The sequence below is a fragment of the Lycorma delicatula genome, chromosome 6 (assembly GCF_047948215.1).
Source record: "Lycorma delicatula isolate Av1 chromosome 6, ASM4794821v1, whole genome shotgun sequence".
NCBI lineage: Eukaryota > Metazoa > Arthropoda > Insecta > Hemiptera > Fulgoridae > Lycorma > Lycorma delicatula.
The window spans coordinates 6,901,617-6,926,755 of NC_134460.1; the positions used below are offsets into that span (position 1 = coordinate 6,901,617).

At 28.5% G+C, this 25,139-nt stretch overlaps 1 protein-coding gene and 1 pseudogene across 15 annotated transcripts in view; both read left to right on the forward strand.

The window, feature by feature from the left end:
- LOC142326264 (uncharacterized) overlaps positions 1–25,139 on the forward strand; it is a 147,488-nt gene that overhangs the window by 32,150 nt on the left and 90,199 nt on the right. The window lies entirely within an intron of this gene.
- On the forward strand, positions 14,145–16,530 carry LOC142326653 (cytochrome b-like; annotated as a pseudogene).

The window sequence follows — 25,139 nt, forward strand, 5'->3', positions numbered from 1 at the left end:
TGATTTGGGAAGACGCGTTCAGCGCTAGACCAACCCGGTGGGTTATTGCAGTCGCTGATAAACTTTATTTCCCCTATGGGCTCGATCAAACGCGGAGAAATACTTTAAAATTTTTTTAAATGTTTTTTCTCGCCGATCTTTTTTTTTAATTTGATTATTTTTTTAAATCTGAAGTATACGGTCAAGAAGATTATTCAAGCTTTAATTTTTTATTTATTCGCCATTTTAGACCTGTCGGTTGCAAAATTAAAGTAGTTTGATCAGAATCATTTTTTATCGTGACACATAGGTGTCCTTCTAATTTTTACTCCTTGTACGAAGTAAAGGAAGTATAACGATCAGAACAAATTTCGGTTTTCATATTTCAACGGAAATATTCATTTTGACTAGTTTTGGCGTGACGTCTGTACGTACGTATGTATCTCGAATAACTCAAAAACGATTAGCTGTAGGATGTTGAAGTTTTGGATTTAGGACTGTTGTAACGTCTACCTCCTCTTTTGATTGCAATCGACTGGACCAAAAGCGTTCAAAAAAACGCAAGATCAATAAAATTTGGATTTTGGACTTTTACTGCAGTAAAAAGTCCTCATCGATAGCTTTTCAATGATATATGATAAGTGGTAATTATTTTCATCGGTTCCAGAGTTATAGAAAAATTAAATTTTAATTAATGAAATAATTAAATTCGGTACGAATCCGACTTCGTCTCCTTTTTTTAAATCATTTTTTTTAATTGATTTGTTAATAATTATTAACATCTGATTGTAAAAAAAAAATTACGATAAATAATAATTCAGTAATAACAATAAAATAAAAAAAAATGAAAACCTTTCAAAAGTTATTAATGAAATAAAATTTTACGTACTTTTCATTTAAAAAACTGTGTATATGTAATTTAATAGGCGAACAAGGAAGTCATGTAGTGTCCGCATCAGATTTTTTATGATTAATTCACCATATAAGATAGAAACTTGACAAGTGACCTTGTCGCTCACTTGTCAACAATAAAACTAAATCGGGGAGGCGCACCCCTTGTTACAATTAAAACTATTGAAGTTCTTATATCTAAAAGGTAGCAATTTAGGCTGCCACGCCTCGGTCGCTGTATGCCAGCTAGTACCTGTCCACCATTTAACAGCGCTTGGAGCTATTTTGGCTGGTGGCCAGCCATTATCTCAAGGAAGGATTCCTACAACAGAGCTTAGGAGTCATTATTACATTACACAACCCTTAAAATTAACGATGACGGTTGAACATAGCAACCTCATCGTGGAACTCACACACGGTCCGCCAATGCGGCTCTCGCCAGATTGACTCGGAACGGAACCCTTCGGGCTTCCCCTGGTGACGGACTTTTCCACAACTAGGTGCGCATCTTTAAACAGAGCCGTACGGTTAGACAAATAGTCTGTTACCACGGCTTGCAGGGATTCGGGAACATTGCGGCGTGCCAAAGCATAGAGGACAGAACGCCAACACAAGGAAGGAAATGCCGCCTCTTAGCCAAAACATATTTGCAGTCGGCGCTTTCCACCTCGGCAAGAGCATTTAAGATGCAGTCCTCGGTGCCAACCCCTGTAATGAAACCGTATCGGCCTCGATTTAGAAAACAGCTTATATCGATGCTTTCCTCGAGCCGTTCCACAACCAGCCTTTCAAGCAACTCGCCGAGAACCGGCAAGAGGCTGATGGGTCGATAACTGCCGACCTCACCAGGATCCTTTCCAGGTTTCAGGAGTACCCTTAACAAGGCCACCTTTCAAGCAGCTTAGGCATCCCGTGAACAGTCTGCCAAGCGGTTCTCTTATGACAGGCAGTAGATGGTAAAAAATATCCGGGTCAAGTCGGTAAATAAGTACTGTATAGTACTTATTTAATTTTTTTTACGGTTACTGTTCAGCAACCAAAAAATGTAGTTTTAGATTTTAATTAATTTTTTCTTTCCCGTCTGTATAGCAGCTATAGCTATATAGAAGCGAAAGTATAATAATCGGTCAACACCGGGCATATCCGGTTCTCACCGAGTCTTGACGAAGTGACCCCTAAGGATACCAGAAAACCGAAAGATGGCATCGAAACTTCCGTAAAACCGAAATTTCCGCGATAAAATGTGCGCATATATGTATGCATGTTGGTGTGTAAATCGCCTTATATCTCCAGAAATACTTGACCGATTTTCACCAAACTTGACTATAATATTATTATAGAAGGGACATCGGCGCTATTAAATTTTCAATTAAGAAGGTCAGCGGATGGGAGATACAGGGGGAAAAACGAAATCGTCTCCCGATTTTGCATAATTAAAGTTATATATATATTTTTTTATAATTTTGTGAATATCAATAAACAATTTTGTAAAAAAAGTTTTTGCTAAATTACCACCACCTCTAAAAATAGTTTTCGGTGCGGCCTATAAATCACCTTATACTCGTAACTCCAGAACGGATTTTTTTTTTTATTCTGAAGTTATTGAAAGCAGTACAAGGGGTGATTTTCGTTGCAGGTTTTTGTCGATAATTTTGTGAATATAAATAAACAAACAACTGTTGTAAAAAAAATTTCAAAATTTCACCCCCACCCGTAAAAATTATTTTAATTTTGAAGAGTTATAGACGGTAGTATAAGGGGTGATTTTCGTTGCATTCTTTTAAGTTAATTTGTGAACGATTATAAAAGAAACATCTTTCGTGTAAAACCGTTTTCTAAATTGCACACTTCACTCCAAAAAATATTAATAATTTTGAAACGTTGTAGAAGGCAAAGCAGCGGGTCTTTTTCGTCGTAGTTATTTCCGTTTGAATCTCGTCGGATCCACAAATTTGTTCCCCATCAAGAACAAATTCTTGCGCACCTAGTTGTTGAAGAATTTGTTGAAAAAAATTTTAGATGGAATAATTTTGTTGTTTAAAAGTAACGGTAAAGATGTCGTGACATTCGTTGCCATAGTGGGGGTTGACAGAGAAATATGTGTGTCCCGCAGTTGTGCTGTATAAGTGTACGGGAAAGTGTAGTACGTGTGTTCGTAGACTCAATTTGTAAGACTTGTTACTGACTCGAGTGAACGTCATCCAGTTTTCTTCTTTTTGTCGAGATATTACTGATTAAGGTGAGTAATTACTTTTTTAATTTTTTTTACAATTTTTGAAACAATAATCTGCAGATGTTTTCTCTTTCTATGTATGTATTCAAATAATTTATTAAATTAAAAATGTTAATAGTCCGAATTTACACTCATTAATTTAAAAAAATAAATAATTATTCACCGTGTTTAAATTTTCTTCGTAACATTTAAAAAATATTTACCGTTAATTTTTTTAATTGAATTTTTCTGTTTTAAATTTATTACGAGGCACAAAAACATCAATTTGCTGGATCAAACAACCTACTAACATGACGGTTTTGGTTTGACTCCAAGCGTTGAGTCAATTCTTACCAATTTTTTTTTATACAAAAAAAAACCCTCATGGTTTAACTTTAATTTTAAGTTTCAGTTTAATAAGATGCGCTTATTTAAATATTTATATTTGGTTTCTTAAAAACAAATTTATTATTATAAGAGTTAATCTTTTAGATTTTTGATTTTTTTTGTTGTATTGAATTAGCATAAGGGGTAGCTTTACGGTCTGGTTTTGATGCTTTAAATTGTTAGCTTTTAAGTTTATTTTCTTATATTTTGAACCCTTGTTTTTTATATTAAATTGATTTAAGGTTAGGGGTAGCTTTAAGTTCTAATTTTGATGGTTTAAATTGTTAGCTTTTAAGATTATTTTTATCTATTTTGAATTCTTTGTTTTGACTTTAGGTTTAGTCGGGGTATTAACGGGCTCATGTAGAGGCCCCTACTTCAGGTTCTATAATTTTAGCCGGTGTAATATTAAAGTTGGGGGGTATGGTTACCCCCAGTATGGGGGGCTTTACCCCCAGTAAAGTATGGGGGTATGGTTGGATTCGTCGATTAAGGTTATATTTATTTTTTTTAATTTAATTACGGTTATTTTTTTGTTAGTATTTGTTTATTTGGTCGTTAGAATATTTTGTATAATTCAAAGAGATTTAAAGGTTCTTGTTGCTTATTCTTCGTCTGTTTGTCACATAAGTCTGGTTATTTACTATAACTGGTTTGGGATTAATCGGTTCATCGTGTTTTATGGTCGCTCCTGCTTTTGTTATTTACATATGTCGGGGTTATTTACGATCGATCCGGAAGACGAAGATTCTTTCTCGTTAAGGGATTGCTTAATTATTTACCTTTACTTAAGTTTTTTTTTTTGATTTTTGGTTTGCGTCTTCTGGTCCTCCTAGATTGAATTTATTTTCTGATATTAGTTTAATTATTTCTATTTTAAGATGAAGATTTTATTTTTTATTTTTCCTGCTTGTTATAAAGTAATAATAACTCAGCACGGTCTTTATTCCGGTGATTTAATTTTAATTAGTTCTTGTTATGTTCGTGAATTTTATGTTTTGCTTCGTCATTGTTTCTTTATTTTTTTATATAATATTTGATTTATTTATTTTAATTTAAAATTTTGATTTGTGATGTCAAAGATCTTTTCGAGAATAGGCTATGTTTTTCTGTTACAATCTTTTTTTTTTCTTTGGTATTTATTTGTTTGAATATGATTTCGTTTGTTTTTGATTGAATTTCTTGTTTTTTTATGTCTTGTATTTTTAATTAGAAGTTGTGTTTTATTTTATAGTCTTGGTGATTTAAATTTAGTTCGGTTTTATTATTTGGTTGTTTTATTTATTCTAAGTACGGTTTTTTTTATTTTAATACCTGATTTTATTTGTTTATTATTAGGCTGAGATGGTCTCGGGTTAATTTTTTATTGTTTAGTTATTTATTATCAAAATAGAGTTTCTTTATGTTCTGGTCCTATTACTTTATTAATAAATCGTGCAGGCGATGTATTTTTAATTTTGTGTATCGGTTTATTTATTAATTTTGGTTCTTTTCATTATATTTTTTTGACGGTGATTTTATTAATTTGGTTTTATTTGCTGCTTCTTTTACTAAAAGCGCTCGGTTCCCCCCTTTTGTGTTTGGTTGCCTTCGGCGACGGCAGCTCCTACCCCTGTTTCTACTTTGGTGACTTCTGGTGTTTATTTAATTATTTTATTTATTTTTGCGATACTTGTGCCGCTCGTTTAGAAAATGATTTGAGGAAGATTATTGCTTTTTCTACTCTTAGACGGTTGGGATTTATATTTTTTATTCTTTCTCTTGGGTCTTCATCTCTTTGTTTTATTCATTTATTAATTCACGCCGTGTTTAAATCGTTACTTTTTTGTGTTCCGGTATTATTTTTATTCATTGTTTTTTAGGTAGTCAAGATATCATTTTTTGTTTCTTTAGTTTGTTTATGTGGATTTCCTTTTTTTCTGGGTTTTATTCAAGGGATTTTATTTTAGATTTTTTAAAAATATTTAGTTTTTTTTAGGGCGGCGGCGGGGGTTACTTTTATTTATAATTTACGTTTAATTTATTATTTGTTTTCTTCTAATTCTTTTTTTCCCTTATATTAATTTTTCTTATAGTTTATATCTGAATATTTCTCTTTTTTATATTTTTTTTTGTTTAGCCTTTTGATTTTAGGTTAATTTTTTATATTTATTTATTTTTTGTTTGTTTTTGGATGTAGTGAGTTTATATTTTTACTTTGGTTTGATTTACGTATGGTTTTTGGGTTTTTATATTTCTGGTTTTTTTTTAAATTTTGTTATTTTATATATGGATTACTTGTAGAGTATTTTGTTTCAGGTGGCTTAATTGGGTTTTTGAGGTGGTTAGGATTTTTTTTTATAGGTGTACTTGAACGTTCTTAGGTTTTACTTTTTTTGTTCGGATAGCTTAATTTAAAGCTTAACATTGAAATTGTTATTATGAATTTTTTCTCTGGACATTTACAAAATTTATTTATTTATACGTTGAAAGTATTGTTGTTTTTTTTTAAACCATATAAATAAGAATAAAGTCTTTCACTTGAAAGGTAATTAGCGGCTCCTTTTCTTTTAATTCTCTTGACTGGATATTATCAATTTTTTCGTTAACAGTGGAATAGCTTCTATTTTAGCTTCGGCTAATTTGAGTATGAGGATTATCCTTAATATTAAGTCGAAATTAATTGTAATCTTCTTACTCTATTTAAGAGAAATTGATTTTTCAATAATTTTTATTTGCAAAGTAAATGTTATATTTAACTATTCTCCTTCTTTACTTCGTTCTAGTATTCCTATCTTTCATACCGTGTATATGTCGATTTCAGGCGTAAGTTTGTCTTCTTCAACAGCCCGTAATTCATCTAAACAATAACGCGTAAGTAAACGATCGCGCAGGAGTTATAAATTAAAAACGTAAGTAATTTCATCAGAGGGTTAGATACCGGGATTTCGGTTCGATTCCCAGCTTGTGTTCATTTTTTTTTAGCTATTTATCGCGTAAGAATTTATTATAACTGAAAGTTACTTCAAATTTATTGTTAAAATAAATGTATTTTTTTTTTCAACAAGTAAAGTAATCAAATGTAAATTTTTTAACAGAAAGCTTGGCATTATTTTTTTAATTTTTATATATATAAAATGATTTCATTCGTTATTTTGGTCGTAATAAAATTCTTAGATGTTAGCGGTAATTTCAAAATTGAAAACGACATACGGTGTTGGATAAATGATTATTAGAAGAACCTGTCGATCGACTGCCGTTCAATTAGCTCTCGCAAAAACGTTTTCCTGCATTTACACCCTCAGGCTCTATAAACAATGAAGATTATAGGAAAGTAATTTGAAAGTCTAAAATTTTTTTAGTTGTTTTACAAAAAGCGAATCAAACTTTCAAAATTATGATCCGTCGCCATCGATAGTATTTTTTTTACGGAGCCCGGTGCATATGCCTTTTTTGGCGTCTTCTTACTCGATCTGTTGCAAGCAGGTCTTGTTAAATATAAATAGTTAAAATATTTAACGTTTCCTTTTTTATTTGTGAATGGAGCCAACAAGGATGTAAATTCAGGCGACTTCGAAATTCTGTTTAGTATTTTTATTTTATTTTACCTGTATGTAACGGTTTGATTACTTTTATTTTAATCGATGCGTTTACGTCAGCTGCGGGGTAACATTTTTGAAAAATATTCAATCTGTAAAAGAATGCAACATAATAAAATTTCTTACGGGAATGTATAAGAAACTGAAAACCGACTTGGTTAAACTGTCTTCGCATTTCTTTTTTTACAATATCAAAGTTCGATATTTATTTTTTCGTTTGACGCCTAAAGGCTCATGCCCAAATTACAATTTTTTTTTAATAATATGACGGTTAAGTAGATAAATATTTTCGTACGTAAAAAATTAACGGCATTTGGAACCAACACGTTTCGGATATAAGTCGGTTACGCGATACATTTTAATCTGAGAATGTAAACTGAAATGTACATTTTTTTTGTCAACCAGAACGGTAGTAGTAAAAAATTAACCAGAAAATTATGTCCTCTTTCAATTGTAATACGTATTATACGTGTCGGCTGTTAAGCGTGTCAATCGACCTAACAATTTCCAATGGAGTAAATTTTCTGTGAAAAAATACTCATCCCGTACATTTTATCGATCGATGAAATCAAAATAATGAATCCGCGATGAAAAAATATTTTGTTAAGTTTCGAGTTTTTTGCGTAATTAAAGAACGGAGGAATCTCTTACTCGTACATATTTTAAAAACAGAAATCCGTTCTTTTTGTACAGTAAATAATTCTGGGTTCGATTTCAGGGTTAGGCTTGGAATTATGTTATATTATTTTCAAAATTCGTAAATAATAAACCCTCTTGTAAAAAAAATGCGTGAATATTAAACGGTTACCGACCGGTTTCCTATTTACGACTGGTGAAATAGCAGCGAAAAGGGTTTTCTTTGTTCGATTCAAAATTTGTATAGGCTATACAATTTTAGGAATAATGACTTTAAAATTTCTCATTCACTAAACTAAGGAAGTTATAAAAACTTATTCTAATCTTAGCTGATTGTAGACAATGGCCTGCTATGCGGGCAGGTACCGTAACGGTAACTATACAATCTCGCTACGGAAGCCAAGGATGGAATCCCCCGATCTATCGAAAACACGTTTAAGTCTTAATATATGTCCAAGCCTGTCGAATAAGGGTTAATATTATTTTGAATTCCAAGTAATATGTTCATAACGTTTTGGAAGGTCAGTAAGCGATTAGTTTCATCTTTTTGTTTCCCGAGAATTTTATACTATCTTACCTACCTGAAATATTTCGGTAAGGCGATAACCGTAAATTCTTTTCAGGTATAAACATTTGTTAGTGCAAAATTTAAAGTTACATCGGAAACAAATAATGTTGAAATTATGGCCCAAACCCTAATAATAACAGCCTTCCGATAATTATAATAAAAACTAATTTGCAATACTACTAGAAATTAATAAACGGCCCGGTCAACTGAGGTATTGTTTACTTTAATTATCATATTTAATTTAAAAATTTACCTTCATATTTTCAGTTCTAAAGTCAACAAATTTTGAAGTTTCAAAAATTTATTACAGATTTAGAAGGTAAATCGGTTGTTATTTTAGTACGGTGCGAATTATAAACTTCTCAATTTGGCTTCAACATATACAAGTACAGCATTTATATATATATAACCAGACAAAGAAAATATTTTCGTGTGTCTCAACGCAATACTTCGGCTTATGAGAAGGGCCGTATTACGTTTCTACTGCCTTTTTTAATAAATTGAAAGACTTAAAAATATCCCACCGATTCGATTAAAATACAATCAAAAAATTTTGTTTGTCGATGAAGTTTTACAAATGATTTTCCGCATCCCTTTCAGTCTATACATAAATATACGCTTAAAATATTTTTGAATAACCGCTGAATTGTTTTCCTCTTCCAAACATAATGTTTTTCTGCAATTTCCAGGGAGAAGTACGGTCCACTTATTTTTGTTTTTAGAGAACACCGTTACGGAAACAAACCGATCTCGATGTGTGAAAACCGGCTTTTTTCTCTCGATTAGAGGCCTCCGAGATCGCCAGATCTCTTTGTGTGGGATATCGTAAAGAATCCGTGTAAGCGCCTCCTCTTCAGGCTACAGCGGTCGAACTGTGGAACCGCATAACCACCACCGTGTGCTAGCAGTGAACCTTGTGCATCCCGCGGGGGGACGTAAAAACTTCACGAATAACACGTAATATAAAATTAATCTTAAGTTTTTATATTCGATATTTTTCAAAATGTAAAAGATTCAGATCGCACGATTTTTTTTTAGGATACGCTTTTTTCCGTTCGTATATTTCCTTTACTACTGCTATTCTAATATTTATTATTTAATTTCACTTTTTTAATATTTTTTTAGCATTTTATCAAAGTATCTGTACTTTTTTCTTGACGGATATATTCAATCGCTTTTAATTAATTTATTTTTTTTATCAAGATTCATTTTCTTACTGCTTCTTCGTTTTTAATTTTGAAATCATCTGTTGAATATCCTGCGTTTTATCTTCAAAAAAGTGTCTTGTAAAAGCTTACGTTTCCTCTTTCTAATGCTATTAAGCTGATTCCCTCTTATTCTTTTGTAGATAATATTTGATATACTAAAGTCAAATTAATACGCATGATTTTAAGAAAATATTTTGTTAAAAATGCAAATACAGTATTATTATTATTATTTGATGGAACAGAACACAAGTACTTAAGATATTGGAGAAATTACCTATTATATCATCGATTGAACCGATTACAGATATTTAAACTATACTTTTTACTTTAAAATAAATACCGGTCAAGTAAAGTAAACCCTTGAGACTAAGTGAATAACCTTTTACTTATACTTATAAGTAAACACTTGTAACATTCGTAGTTTTCCCATTTTGCTTTTACTTATCCAGTAAACACTTATACGATTAATATTCTGTACATCATCATGTTCAGACACGTTTGTCAATACATCAAACGTTTCATTTGTTTTAATCTTTTCCCATCACAATGATCCGCGAAAATATGTTGGTATCTGATTAATTGGAGAATTATTTTGCGCATTTCTAACGCGTTTTTTATTAGCGAATTTTTTTTTTTTTTGCTTTCTGTTATGAAACATAGTTTGCTGATTTTAAAAATAATACTTTCAAGCAAATCGGTTGAAAATTGGGCAAAATATGATGAAAAACCCGTGTCATAAATCGCAGATTATTAACATATGTTAGTATAAGTGAACGTAGATTCAGAAAACTACGTTTTATAAAAATTCCCACCACTCAAAAGGCTATTCATATTGACAAAAACCCATTTTTACTGTAAACTCTTATTCATTACGAATCGTTATGTGTTACATGTTTACCGATATCATTTGTCAGAAAAGATATTTATAGACCTCAAATAAAGTGACGTATTTATTTCTAAGTGCGTGCAATCCACAGCACCTATTACGCTCGGCATTTTAAAGCGTGATCTCCATTTTCTCTTGGCTTCATTTAACTCATGAGCATTCTGCGGGAAGCGAATCCACTCAGATGCCAGTGATTTGACTGGTTTGATGCAGCTCTCCAAGATTCCCTATCTAAAAAGTTAATCTAGAATGTTTGATAAGGTTACTAAATAGCTACCTTGAAATTCTACCGGTAAATACTTGAATACTCTTCCGAACTTGGATTTTATTCACTCGTTTTAAGTAAAGTCTGACCGGAATCAGTAATTGCGTATAGTTACAAGTAAACGCTTGATAAGTAAAGGTTATTCACTTCCCTATTTTACAAGTAAAGAGAATACTTGTTAAGTATTTGGTTTACCGTTGTTTATTCACAGAACTGCAAGTAAAAACTTGTATAATTGCAAGTAAAAGTAAATAATGGTTTTTATTCGCTTCACTAATAGTTGATAATCTATAGATCTCCTTATAACATATACGTACGATGGGTAAAGTTAGTTTAAAATATAATCAAAAGAATGATAGTTTGTTTTCAGATGAAGCAAAAAAAAAAAAAAACAAATCAAAAATGCGTAGTTGTTAGCCATAAATTATTTATGATGACCTAATGCGTCAAAATGTATTTTTTTATTATTAAATAAAAAAAAAACCTTTTATTTCATTTATTAATTTATAACATATCCGTGTGATTTTTTTCTAAATTCTTATTACAAAGAAATTACGCAACGTCAATGTATTTTTCGTAATAACGGTCATAAATATAAGGGGAAAGTAAACATTCAGAAAAAATTATTAAATCTATCGAATGAGATTACGTGTGTGTTGCGCGCGCGCGATATTGGTAAAGAATTAGTTTTATGTAAAGAAATTAAATAATAGTTCGTTGTTAAAGTAATTAACTTAAAAATATTTTTTCAGTCCATTCGTGCATAAACCTTTAGGAATTTTTTTTATCGCAATTTAAATCGAATTCAAATAGGCCATTTCTTTCTAGCTTTAGTTTGTTCCATTTTTCAATAATATACAAACACATATATATATATATATATACTAGCCGCCGGAATATGCTAAAATGTTTTCCATTCTTCACTACCATCCACCATTCACAAGCTTTCGAGTTTTGCATTTATTATCGACTGAGAAAAAAACCAACAAAAAATCTCAATTTTTTCTTCGGTTGTAGAACAATTTACCCTACACTTGACACGCTTATTTCATGCCGTTTGAAAATTTAGCGTATTAGTCTTCGAACAGTCGTCGTAGGCAGGCTGTCGATTAGCTTCTATTGCGTATTTCCGTAAACGCATTAGATGTAGTTAATATGCCAAGGTAGATCTAGAAACTGTAAGAAGTCCTCTGAAATGAAAAGATTAGCGCAGAAACAAAAGCGTGTAGAAGAGCGTAAAACTAATAATATTTGATAAAATCAAATTATTTGTTATACTTCTTTCTGTATCAGATTTGACGGAAAAATTTTCACGATTATTCAGTAGAATAATCATTTTTATAGATTTGCTAAAGGGGTAGGGGGCGATCGTGTTAAAGCTTATTTTACTGTATTAATATGAGTACAAATTAATATCGGTTAATTATTTAGTTGTTTCGAAGGCCGTGAAAATAATTAAAAAATTTTTAAATTAATCCAGTCTAAAATTAAATTACTTTAAATCGAATTATTTAATAATAGTAACAAAAAAATTCTATTAATATTTAATTTATTTGCCAGCGGGCATATAAAGGATTGTCTTCACCCGTAAAAAGTAATTTCAAATGCGGATACTATACGACAAAGAAATTAAAGCCGAGTATGACCTCAGATTCGTCTTAATTACATAATATATCGAGGGAATCGTCCGTATTGTTTGATTTTGTTGTTTTAACCTAAAATATTTTGTCGATCAAGAATAATAGTTTTCTAGAAGCCTCCATTTTGCGGTTACAATTTTTCATTCCTGTGCGTCTAATAGATGAGCAAATTTGCGACTTTCGTGTATCTTTTTACCTGAACGGTATTCATGTAATTGTGGGAACAACCTTCATTATAATCTCAACGGTACGATGCATAAAGATACATTTTTCACCAGACATCACCTAGGCTTAGAAGTAGCAATTTGATACTGACATTTTGTAGACGTAATTTGATTATTGCTATATCTTTCAATTTACTGATGAGGAAAATAATAATAATCTTTTTAGTACAAAAAGTATAATTAGCCTCCAACTAATAGATTAAATAAAATTAAGATAATCAAAATTACAATAACAATAATTTCACTAAGATCAATCATTATTATAATAATAATATTCACAATATTAACCTCTAAAAAAAAAAAAATAAGACGAGAAAAAAATTCACCATTCGAATGTGGATTTTCAAAAATATCAACACGAAAATCGTTTTCTACTCACTTCTTTTTAATTGCAACAATCTTCTTAATCTTTGACATTGAAATTTCAATAATCATACCAATATTCTCAACAAAAATAATAATTATAGAAGAATGACTAATTTCATCAACAGTTACAATCTTAATTCTAATTATAGGACTTATCCATGAATGAAAAATAGGAATACTAGAATGAAGAAATTAAGGAGAATAGTTAAATATAACATTTACTTTCCAAATAAAAATTATTGAATAATCAATTTCTCTTAAATAGAGTAAAGAAGTAAAATTACAATTAGTTTCGACTTAATTTTAAGGATAATCCTCATACTCAATTTAACTGAAGCTAAATAGAAGCTATTCACTGTTAATGAAAAAATTGATTATATCCAGTTAAAAGAATAAAAAGTAAAGGAGCCGCTAACTACCTTTCAAGTGAAATCACTTTATTCTTATTTATATAGTTTAAAAAAAAAACAATACACTTTCAATGTATGAATAAATAAATTTTATAAATGTCCAGAGAAAAAATTCATAATAACAATTTCAATGTTAGGCTTTTAATTAAGCTATCCGAAAAAAAAAAACTTAAGAATATTTAAAGTAAACCTATCAAAAAAAAAACCTAACCATTGCAAAAATCCAACTAAACCACCCGAAACAAAATATTCTAATCAACCCGAATCAACTAATCTATAACTAAAATAACAAAAACTAAAAAACCGATTTAAAAAAACCCTGAAGAATAAAATCTTAAAAATCACATAGATCTGACCAAATAAAAATATAAAAAACTCAAAACATCAAAAAAACAAAAACAAAGGAATTAATTTTATCAAACATTATTATATCTGCAATACTTAAACACCCTATATCACTAGGATCAATACTAATTTTCCAAACAGCCCTAATGTGCAGAAATAATTCAATAATAATTAAATCATCATGATATGATATCTTTATATTATATTCTTAACAACAGTAGGAGGACTAATAATTATATTCATATATATATATATCAAGAATTGCATCAAATTAAAAATTCAAACCAAGAACAAACATTTTTTTAATCTGAATATTAGTCGCATTAATTTCTGTTATAATAAGAAATTTAGATCCAACAACAGAAATAATTACTAAACTTAATGAAATAAAGGAAATGACAACCGAACTAACTGAAGAAAAATCAACAAGAAAATTTTTTAGAATATATAAAATAAATATTACAATTATAATAATATTAATCCTAATTATTACAATAAACTCAGTAAACAACATCGTAAGAACATTTGAAGGACCACTTAAAAAAACTTATGTTTAAATCGATACGTAAATTAAGACCGATTAATTCCTTCTTAATTGATTTACCAAGACCATCAAATATTTCATTACGATGAAACTTTGGATCGCTTCTACGAATATGCTTAATAATTCAAATTATTTCAGGATTATTCCTAGCGATACATTATTCACCAAGAATTGATAAAGCTTTTAAAAGAATTGTACATATTACCCGAGAGGTGAATTACGGATGAATAATTCGAAATATTCACGCAAATGGTGCATCATTATTCTTCATTTTAATTTTTATACACGCAGGACGAGGTATATATTATGGATCGTTTAAATAAAAGAAAACATGAATATCAGGATCATTAATTCTTTTAACGTTAATGGCAACCGCATTCATAGTATATGTACTACCGTGAGGTCAAATATCCTTCTGAGGAGCAACAGTAATTACAAACTTAATTTCAGCAATTCCTTACATAGGAGAAATAGTAGTACAATGAGTATGAGGGGGGGGGGGGATTTGCTGTAGACAATCCTACGCTAAATCGATTCTTCACATTCCACTTTATTTTACCATTCATCTTATCAATAATAGTAATGTTACACCTAATATTCCTACACGAATCCGGATCATCCAACCCACTAGGTATGGAAAACAATATTGACAAAATTCCATTTCACCCCTACTTTACAACAAAGGATATCTTAGGAATAGCAATAACAATAATAATTTTTACAATAATAATTAATTTAAATCCATACCTCACTATAGACCCAGAAAATTTTACACCAGCAAATCCACTAAGAACACCTCCACACATTCAACCAGAATGATACTTTCTATTCGCATATGCAATTCTACGATCTATCCCTAGAAAATTAGGAGGAGTAGTAGCACTAATAATATCGATTATAATTATTATATCGATACCATTCTCAATAAAAATAAAATTCCAAACAAGATCATTCTACCCGATAAATAAAATAATATTTTGAACTATAGTAAATACATTTATTTTACTCGCATGAATCGGCGCACGACCAGTAGAAGAACCATATATTATTACAGGACAAATCTTAACCGCAATTTACTTTTCATTTTTTATTATTCATCCCATGTCTGCAAAGAAATGAGATAAGTTAATAAGCTCAAAGCAATATAACTTGAAATTATAGGAAAGTATAAAATACTATTAACTTTTTTTTCACCTTAAAATAATGAAAAACAAAAAAATCCTAAAAAAAATAAAAACCAAAATATAATTTAAAGTAACAGGTAAATAGCTCCTTCAACACATATATATTAATTTATCATAACGATAACGAGGAAAGGAACCACGAACCCATACAAAAAAATAAATAAGAAAAACAACCCTAATAAAAAAAAAAAATTATACAATCACCCCCCAAAAAAACTAAACAAGTAAAAAATCTCATAAATATTATATTTCTATATTCAGATAAAAAAATAAAGAGAATCTAAATGATCTGTATTCAACATTAAATCCAGAAACCAACTCTGACTCACCCTCAGAAAAATCAAATGGAGAACGATTAGTTTCAGCCAAAATACAAGAAAGAAAAATTATAAATAAAGGAAAAGAAAAAAAAAATAAACCAAACATCCAACTGAAAATAACAAAAATAATTCAAATTAAAAGACTCGCAATATAAAATAAAACAAAAAATAACTAAAAAAAAAAACAACTTCATAAGAAATTCTTTGAGAAATTCTACGTATACAACCCAATAAAGAGAATTAGATGACCAACCAGGAATTATAATAAAATAAACCCCCAAACCAGAACAACAAAAAAAAAAGACAATAAGGAAATCCAACAAAATTAAAACTAAAAGGAAATATTAACCAAAAAATTAAAGAAACAGAAAGACCCAGAATAGGTACAAAAAAATAAATCAAATAATTTCCAAAAACAAGAAAATAAAATTCCCTTCTAAATAACTTTAAAGCATCTCTAAAAGGCTGCAACAAACCAAATAAACCAACCCTATTAGGACCCTTGCGGAATTGAATGTAACCTAAAATCCTACGTTCAAATAAAGTAAAAAAAGCAACACCCAAAAGAATAAAAATAAATAAAAAAAAAAGAACTAAGAATAAACATTTACTAACTGTAAAAATACATTATTAAATTCTAAATTTAAAGCACTTGAATCTGCCAAATTAGTAAATAAATTATTATATTACCAAAAATCCTTTCGTACCAACTAAAATAAATTTAAAGAAGATAGAAACCAACCTGGCTCACGCCGGCTTGAACTGAGATCATGTAAAATTTCAAAGGTCGAACAGACCCAAAACTGTAAAACCTACCCCACAGAAACTTTTAATCCAACATCGAGGTCGCAAACAAATCTATCAATAAGAACTCTCCAGATTTATAACGCTGTTATCCCTAAGGTATCTTAATATTTTAATCAAAATAAAGGATCAATTACACATAAAAAAAAATGTAAAAAAAAAATAAAGATTAAAATTTTATTTGTCACCCCAACAAAATTTAATTAATAAAAATTTAAAAAATAAACTAAAGAAAAAAAAATTTTTTAAATAAAATAAAGATCTATAGGGTCTTATCCTCTCCTAAATTTAAGCTTTTTAACTTAAAAATAAAATTCAAACTAAATTTCAAAAATAAAGTATAATTCTCGTCAAACCAATCATTCCAGACCTCAATTAAAAGACTAATTATTATGCTACCTTAGCACAGTCAAAATACTGCAGCTATTTAAATCATTGAGCAGGCCAAACCTTAAATAAATCACAAAAGGACATGTTTTTGATAAACAGGCGAAATTATTTCTTGCCTAATTCATAAATAAAATTTTTAAATCTACTAATTTAATCATAATTAAAAATCAAAAAATTAATTAAAATCCAGTAAAAAAATAAATATAAAAAAAACCCAATTTAATCTACAACGAACTTTAAATGATGAAAGATTCTAATCCAACAAGAAAAATAAAAAAAAATAAATTATATATAAAAAAAGAGCTTATCCACCCTTAATATAAAATTTCAAAATGAAAAAAAAAATAAAATTAACAAAAAGAAATTCTCGATTAAATCAATCTACCAGATAACCACATATAAAAAGAAATGAATTTCATATCGAAACAATCCCAAACTTATAAATAATTATTCCACAATAAAATACAGATTAAGATAGATCTTCACTATTCGGGGGAAAAAAAATAAATTTAAAAAATTAATTAACCCTGATACAAAAGGTACTAAAAAAAAAATTATTATTCTAAAATAAAATTTATTTATCCAATACTAAATTAACAATTAAATGAATATAAAGAATTAACCAGTCAATTACTAGATAAAAGGTACATCTTCACGTTAAGAGATAATAATAGAGGTACACTTGCTCATGTTGAATTTGCTTAAGCAAATTAGATGTACTTAAGGAATTAATTAAATTTAAAAATTTTACTATAAAACAGGAAGACGTGATAAATGCAATTGTTGAAAGAATTGATTCGTTTGATTCATAGGTTCATGAGAATGAATATCTTTTATCAGGTATAAGTCAATCTAATATACTATATTAGGTGTTTCAAAAAGGACTCAACCCTAAAATTAAGAAGGTAGAAGTCACGCATAAATAAATTTTATTTCTCCGTATTATGTCAGTTGGCAACACTGTACTCAAGGTTAGCGCAGCTTGTAACGGTTTAAATGTCCTTCGTCTTATATGCTAGTGCTAAACCAGTATAAACCAGTATTCGTCTCTATTGTGTCGACTACGTCATTTTTCAAGGACAAAAGGACAAAAGTGTGTTTATTATTGCTCGAATAAATCTTACGAAAGAGTGAATAAAATAATATAAAATGATAAATTAAATTTTACATTTTTTTGTCTTTTTTTAACGATATTATTTTATCTGTAAGATAAATATTTTTAAATTTCAACGTTACTTTATTTACTGTAATAATTTAGGAGAATGACAAAACACTCGGAGCTTCCTTATATTATGTCTTGAAATGTTTATAAATTTGGATTATATAAAATTTATTAAAGTCCAAATTTTTCGTATACGTATGCATATTTATACGTATATACAAGTGGAAGATTATATATGATGTTAACTTTGTTTATTGTAGATATTTCCTGTCGCCCTATGTCTCAATTTAGCCATTCTTTTACCTTAATTTATAATATCTCCTTTTCCAAATATTTTATTATTTTCTTCTACGTAAACACACATGATGGGTTACATGATATATTGATGCTCTTGTATAAACATTGAAAAAATGAAATTCTCAAACTTTTTTTTTTCTTTGGTTATATTGTTTTACTTAATTATAAAAAGTGATTGATATTTATGCTGAAATTTTTTATGACTACCGATACTGAAAACAGATGTTTGCTGTAAGATTTTCGTTATTTGTGTATAGCAATAGGAACATATTAAAGTTTAACTGTTATATATAAGTAAATTAAAGAAAATCAAATAAAAAAAAAAACCTATCAGACTCAACTGAATTGAACAGTAAAAAATCTTATTGTAAATAAGAATAAACCTAAGTCCGATTCTAGATACACTTTCCAGTACATCTACTTTGTTACGACTTATCTCAATTTATGAGAGTGACGGGCGATATGTACATAATTAAGAGCAAAATTCAAAAAATTTATTAAAAAAAATTACTATTAAATCCAAATTCAGATTTAATCAAATTAAAAAATCAAAAAACAAAAATTAATGTAACCCATAATAACCTCTTTATAACTGCATCTTGACCTAACATAAATCTTTAAAAAGAAAAAGAAAATAAATTTTCATTACACTCGACGACAGAGATATACAAGAAAAAAAAGGTACAAAAAATCGTGGAATATCATTTAAATTACAGGTTCCTCTAAAAAGATTTAAAAACCGCCAGATCTATTAAATTTCAATTATAAAAAATATACTACCTTAGAAAAAAATTACTAATTAAGAATAACAGGGTATCTAATCCCGGTTTAAATTCAAATTTACATAGAAAAAAAAAAATTTATTGTATAAATTTCACCTAAATACAAAATATTAAAACCAAATAAGACTAAATTCTAAAAAAATTAACTTGAACCTGAGGAATAACCGCAAATGCTGGCACAACATTTTTTGGTTCTAAAAAATATAACTTAAATTAAAAAATTAAATTAAAAAACCTTAACACTGAAAATAAAAATTCACCATTAAGGATATTTAACCTAACAAAAATTTACATGCGTTATAAATTTAAAGCCAAATTTTAAAACAAAAATCAAATTTTTTTTAAAACTATATTTAAAGGGGACCTTAACTCCAAAATTTTAAACAACAAATTACATTCAAAAAAGGATCTCCTCCCTCGAGCAAACATAACTTCAAGCTACCCCTAACTGAAGTTAAATAAAATTATAGCTTAAACCAGTCAATAAAATCAAAAGCTAATAATTTAAGAAAAAGAAATATTAAATAAAGCTACCCTAACATTATCTAATTTAAATAAAAAAACAGTAGTTAAAATAAATAAAAGTAAACTTAAAAGTTGATATCTAAAAGCCACACAAATATAAGATAAAGCTACCCCTAACATTATCATAATTTTCTATAAAAAAAAAAAACAATAGTTCAAAATATATGAAAGTAAACTTAAACAACAATAATCTTAACATCACAAATAACAATAGTATAATAATAAATTTGTTTTTAAAGAACCAAAATAAATACTTAAATAAAACATATGTAATTATTTTACTAAACTAAAACTTAAGATAGGAATTAAACCATGAGGATTTTTTTTTTTTTTTTAATTATATATTTTTAAATACACTTATCATAATATAATTATATTCCTTAGGTTTTTTAAACTTTAAAATTTATTTGAATGAATAAAATTATTTTTAATAAAATCCTATTTAATTTAATTAAAAGTTGATTTTAATTAAATTCTTATAAAATAAGTATTTAATTAAAATTAAAATTTAATATCTTATTGATGCATTTAATTAAATAATTTATTTTAGATGATTATCTTTACAAAAACTATTTTACATTAAACTAAAAATCTATATTATATTAAAATCTTTATTTAAATATAAGAGGTTATCTATTATATAATAAATTTTTTAATTTATATAACACTTATGAATTAAAATATTATACTTAATAAGATTAAATATTAAAGGGTGAAATAGATATATTTAAATAAATATATTACTATATATAATATATATATTATAATATAACTATCTTTTTTCTTTTTTGTAACATAATAATTAATCAATTGAATGGTATAATATAAATATCTTATTATAACGAAAAAATTTATGTTTAAAAATTAAACTCCAAAAATTGCAAAAAAATTAAATAAGCAAATAATGTACCGCATAAAAAAATGATATATAAAAAAAAAGGAAAAAAAAAACAATGGATTTTTATACTCAAGCAAGATGCCTGATTAAAGGATTACTTTGATGAAGTAAATTAAGTGAAACCTCACTCATGCTAAATTGTAAAATCCAGAATTAAACTGAAACTGAAGAAATCAAAATTCTTAATGCATCACACATCCTTTTACAAAAAGATAAGCTAAATTAAGCTTACGGGTTCATACCCCATCGATGAATAAATTCTCTTTTTAATTAAAATAAATTTATCAAAAACAATATTTATCACAACAATAACCGTAAGAATTATCATAACAATATCCTCCAACAGAATAATATTCTCATGAATATCTATAGAATTTAATTTCTTTTCTACCCCTTTTAAAAAAAATAAATAAAATAAATGAACAATCTATAAAATATTTAATTCAAAGAATATCCTCATCAATTATAATAACCTCAATAATTATTAATGCTATCATTAACTGCCTCATTAATGAAAGAATTTTAATAAAAATAGGTATAATCCCATTCCACCTATGAGTACCAAGAATCATGCAAATAATAAGATGAGAAATATGTATTATAATAACTATACAAAAAATCATTCCCACGATTATTGCAACCCAAATAACCAGAATTAAACTAATAATAACATCAATAATTATGGCACCAATCTCAGGAATAAAACAAACATCACTAAAAAAATTAATAGCGTACTCATCAATCTCAAATTCACCAGTAATAATCTTTTCATTAATAATTTCAAAACAACAATTTACTCTTCTATTAATTATATACACCATAATCAACTTAACTATAATAAACACGTTCAAAAAAAATAATATCAATTTTTTAAACCAAATCAATACTCAAACAAATTTAACAAAAACATCCCTAATAATTTCATCATTATCAATAAGAGGTATACCTCCAACTACAGGATTTTTAATAAAATGAATAATTATAAAATCAACAATTTGTATAGCACCAACAATTCCATTAATTATACTAATTTCATCAATTATATCAACATACATATACTTGAACATAATAATCCCTACAATAACCAAATCAAATAAAAAAAATCATAAAAAAAAAATCAACTATCCCGATTATCCTAAATTTAATAGGAATTCCAATAATAATAATTTTTAAATTAAACTAAAAAGAAGGATTTATGTTAAAAAAACTATTAACCTTCAAAGTTAAAATTGTTATTATAAATAAGCCTTAGCAAGTAATGCACCTCTATATTTGCAATATAGAATCATAATTGAATACAAGACAAATAATGAGAGGTTTAAAACCTTAAATAAATTTACAATCTATCGCCTAAATCAGCCATCCCATTCTCAATGAATAAATGAATATTTTCAACAAATCATAAAGATATCGGAACTCTTTATTTTATTTTTGGGCTCTGAGCTAGACTACTTGGAACAATAAGAAGAATAATTATCCGATTAGAACTAATACAACCAGGATCGATAATTAAAAATGACCAAATTTATAATACCATCGTAACATCACACGCGTTCACTATAATTTTCTTTATGGTTATACCAATTATAATTGGAGGATTTGGAAACTCACTAGTCCCTATAATAATTGGTGCACCAGACATGGCATTCCCACGAATAAATAACATAAGATTTTGATTACTACCACCATCAATTACACTTTTAATTGCAAGATCAATCGTAGGGTCAGGATCAGGAACAGGATGAACTGTTTACCCTCCTCTCTCAGCCCAAATTGCACATTCAGGACCTTCAGTAGACCTAAATATTTTTTCTCTTCACATTGCGGGATTAAGATCAATCATAGGAGAAATTAATTTTATTTCGACAACAATAAATATACGACCAAAAGGAATAACTATAGAAAAAATACCCCTTTTCTGTTGATCAGTCCTAATTACAGCAGTTTTACTGCTAGTATCATTACCAGTATTAGCCGGAGCAATCACAATACTATTAACAGATCGAAACTTTAATACTTCATTTTTTGACCCCACAGGAGGGGGACCCAATTTTATATCAACACTTATTTTGATTCTTTGGACATCCAGAAGTATATATTTTAATTCTACCAGGATTCGGATTAATCTCCCACATTATTACTAACGAAAGAGGAAAAATAATAACATTCGGTCATCTAGGAATAATTTATGCGATATTAGCAATTGGTATTTTAGGATTTATTGTATGAGCACACCACATATTTACTGTAGGTATAGATATTGACACACGAGCATACTTCACCTCTGCAACTATAATTATTGCAGTACCAACAGGAATTAAAATCTTTAGATGAATGGCCACTATACAAGGAATAACAAAAAAAAAAAATCACCGCAAATAATTTGATCTATAGGATTTGTATTCCTATTCACTATCGGAGGATTAACAGGAGTAATTCTAGCCGACTCTTCTTAAATTGATGTCATTTTACACGATACATACTATGTTGTAGCCCATTTTCATTACGTATTATCGATAGGAGCAGTATTTGCCATTATAGCAAGAATCATTCACTGATTTCCACTAATAACAGGTATAAGAATAAATAAAAAATGATTAAAAATTCAATTTTCAACCATATTTTTAGGAGTAAACCTAACATTCTTCCCGCAACACTTTTTAGGCGTAGCGGGAATACCACGACGATATTCAGATTACCCAGACGATTACATGACATGAAACACAATTTCATCCGTGGGATCATTAATTTCAATAATCAGAATTATAATATTCATATTCATCATACGAGAAGCCATAGCATTTAAACGAATTACAATCTTTAAAAACAATAAATCATCCTCAATTGAATGATTTTCAATTACACCACCCCCTGAACACTCTTTTAATGAACTACCACTAGTATCTAAGCCATTCTAAGAGTGGCAGAAAATTGCCATGAACTTAAAATTCATTAATAAATTTAAAAAATTTCCTTAGAAATATCATCATGAATAAAATTTAACATAATAAATAGAGCCAGACCAATTATAGAACAACTATTAAATTTCCACGATCACACTATAATAATTCTATTATCTATTACAGTAACAGTAACATTCTTACAGTAATTCTTCTCAGTAATATTCTTTACAACAGACAAACAAATATCGTTTGCATTAAATAAATTCGCTTATTCTATAAATTGTTTGTTATCCATCAATATTAAAATTACGAGTATATTGTGAATCTTCTGTTAATCCGCATTTCAGATAATAAGTAATTTGAAACTTAATTTTACTATTACTTAAGCGGTAAAGAAATTTATCAAAACTTTTGGTAATGCTACATATATTTATATGTGATTGTACGTTTAATAACGCGGGTCAAAAAGGAATAAAAACTTGTACCTGTAGTGTCATAAATGTCGGAATTTTTATTCATCAAAAGAGCGTTTCAATGAGTCTCTTTTGCTCTGCCTATATTCACCAACAATATTTCCGTCCTTGCCTTTTTCAATGCTTGCATTCCAGTCTCCCTACTATTATTATATTTTCATCTTGTATTATGTATTTAATCGCTTTGTATATTTCTTTGTATACACATTCTACCTCATCATCATCATCATGGGCACTTGTAGGCATGTAGACGTTAACAATCGTCGGCTTTTGTTTTGATTTAATCCTTATTGCAACTATTCCATCGCCGTGCATTCCCGATCGTTCATTTTCAAAAAAATATGTGATGAACGTATCGTATACGAATCGGCGGATTGCGTATATAAGGAACGAAATCGGAGAAGCGAAATTGAAGCGCTTACAATTGAACCGCCGTTTTAACTTGGTCGATTCAACTACACGCGCCCGCACACAAACCATTGAAGACTGTTAGGCTCTGTAAAATGGCGGAACAAGCAGCACAGAGGCACCGACCACCATTAAGTCAAGTAATTTCTTTTTGATAATATGTAAATTAATTTTAATATGTACTTCATTTTTATTTAAGATATTTACTTATAAAAGGATGCGGATCCAATTACACTTCAGCAATTGGTTTGTCGAGCTGAAATCGGACCTTACATAATTTTACGCTTATAAATTTATTTAATTATTTTTTGTTTATAATTTTGCATGGATTTTAATCTAAGCTTATTTTCTAAAATTACAATAAAATGCGCTACATTCAGCTGCGAGTTCAACGTCATTATTTACAAATAATATTATATCGATTTATAACCGCGAGAGTGTTCATAACTTAACATAATAGGCATATATATTTCATGAAAGTATAAAGCTTAGGATAATACCAGAAACAGCTAAACCTGATTTGAACTTTAGTTTTAAGAAGCCATCATTATCCAGTTTGTTCGCTGTTACAGTGGTTTTCTTTGCGGTTCTTCAGCATCACTATCCACCGGTGCCAAGTCTATATCTTGGTGTACTTTATGTGTGGCCCGCCACATAACAAAAAATGTTTAATATTTTTAATTTTTACGACTACATATTTTTACACGTTTACAATTTTAACGTGTGATTTTTTAAAAAGAAAATGTTTTATTAACTGATGATGAAGGAAACCTTGAAAGCGCTATTATGAAATAACAATAAGCAAAAGTAGAAGCATTATTGAATTCTGTACTCTTGTTAGTAAAATATTTTTA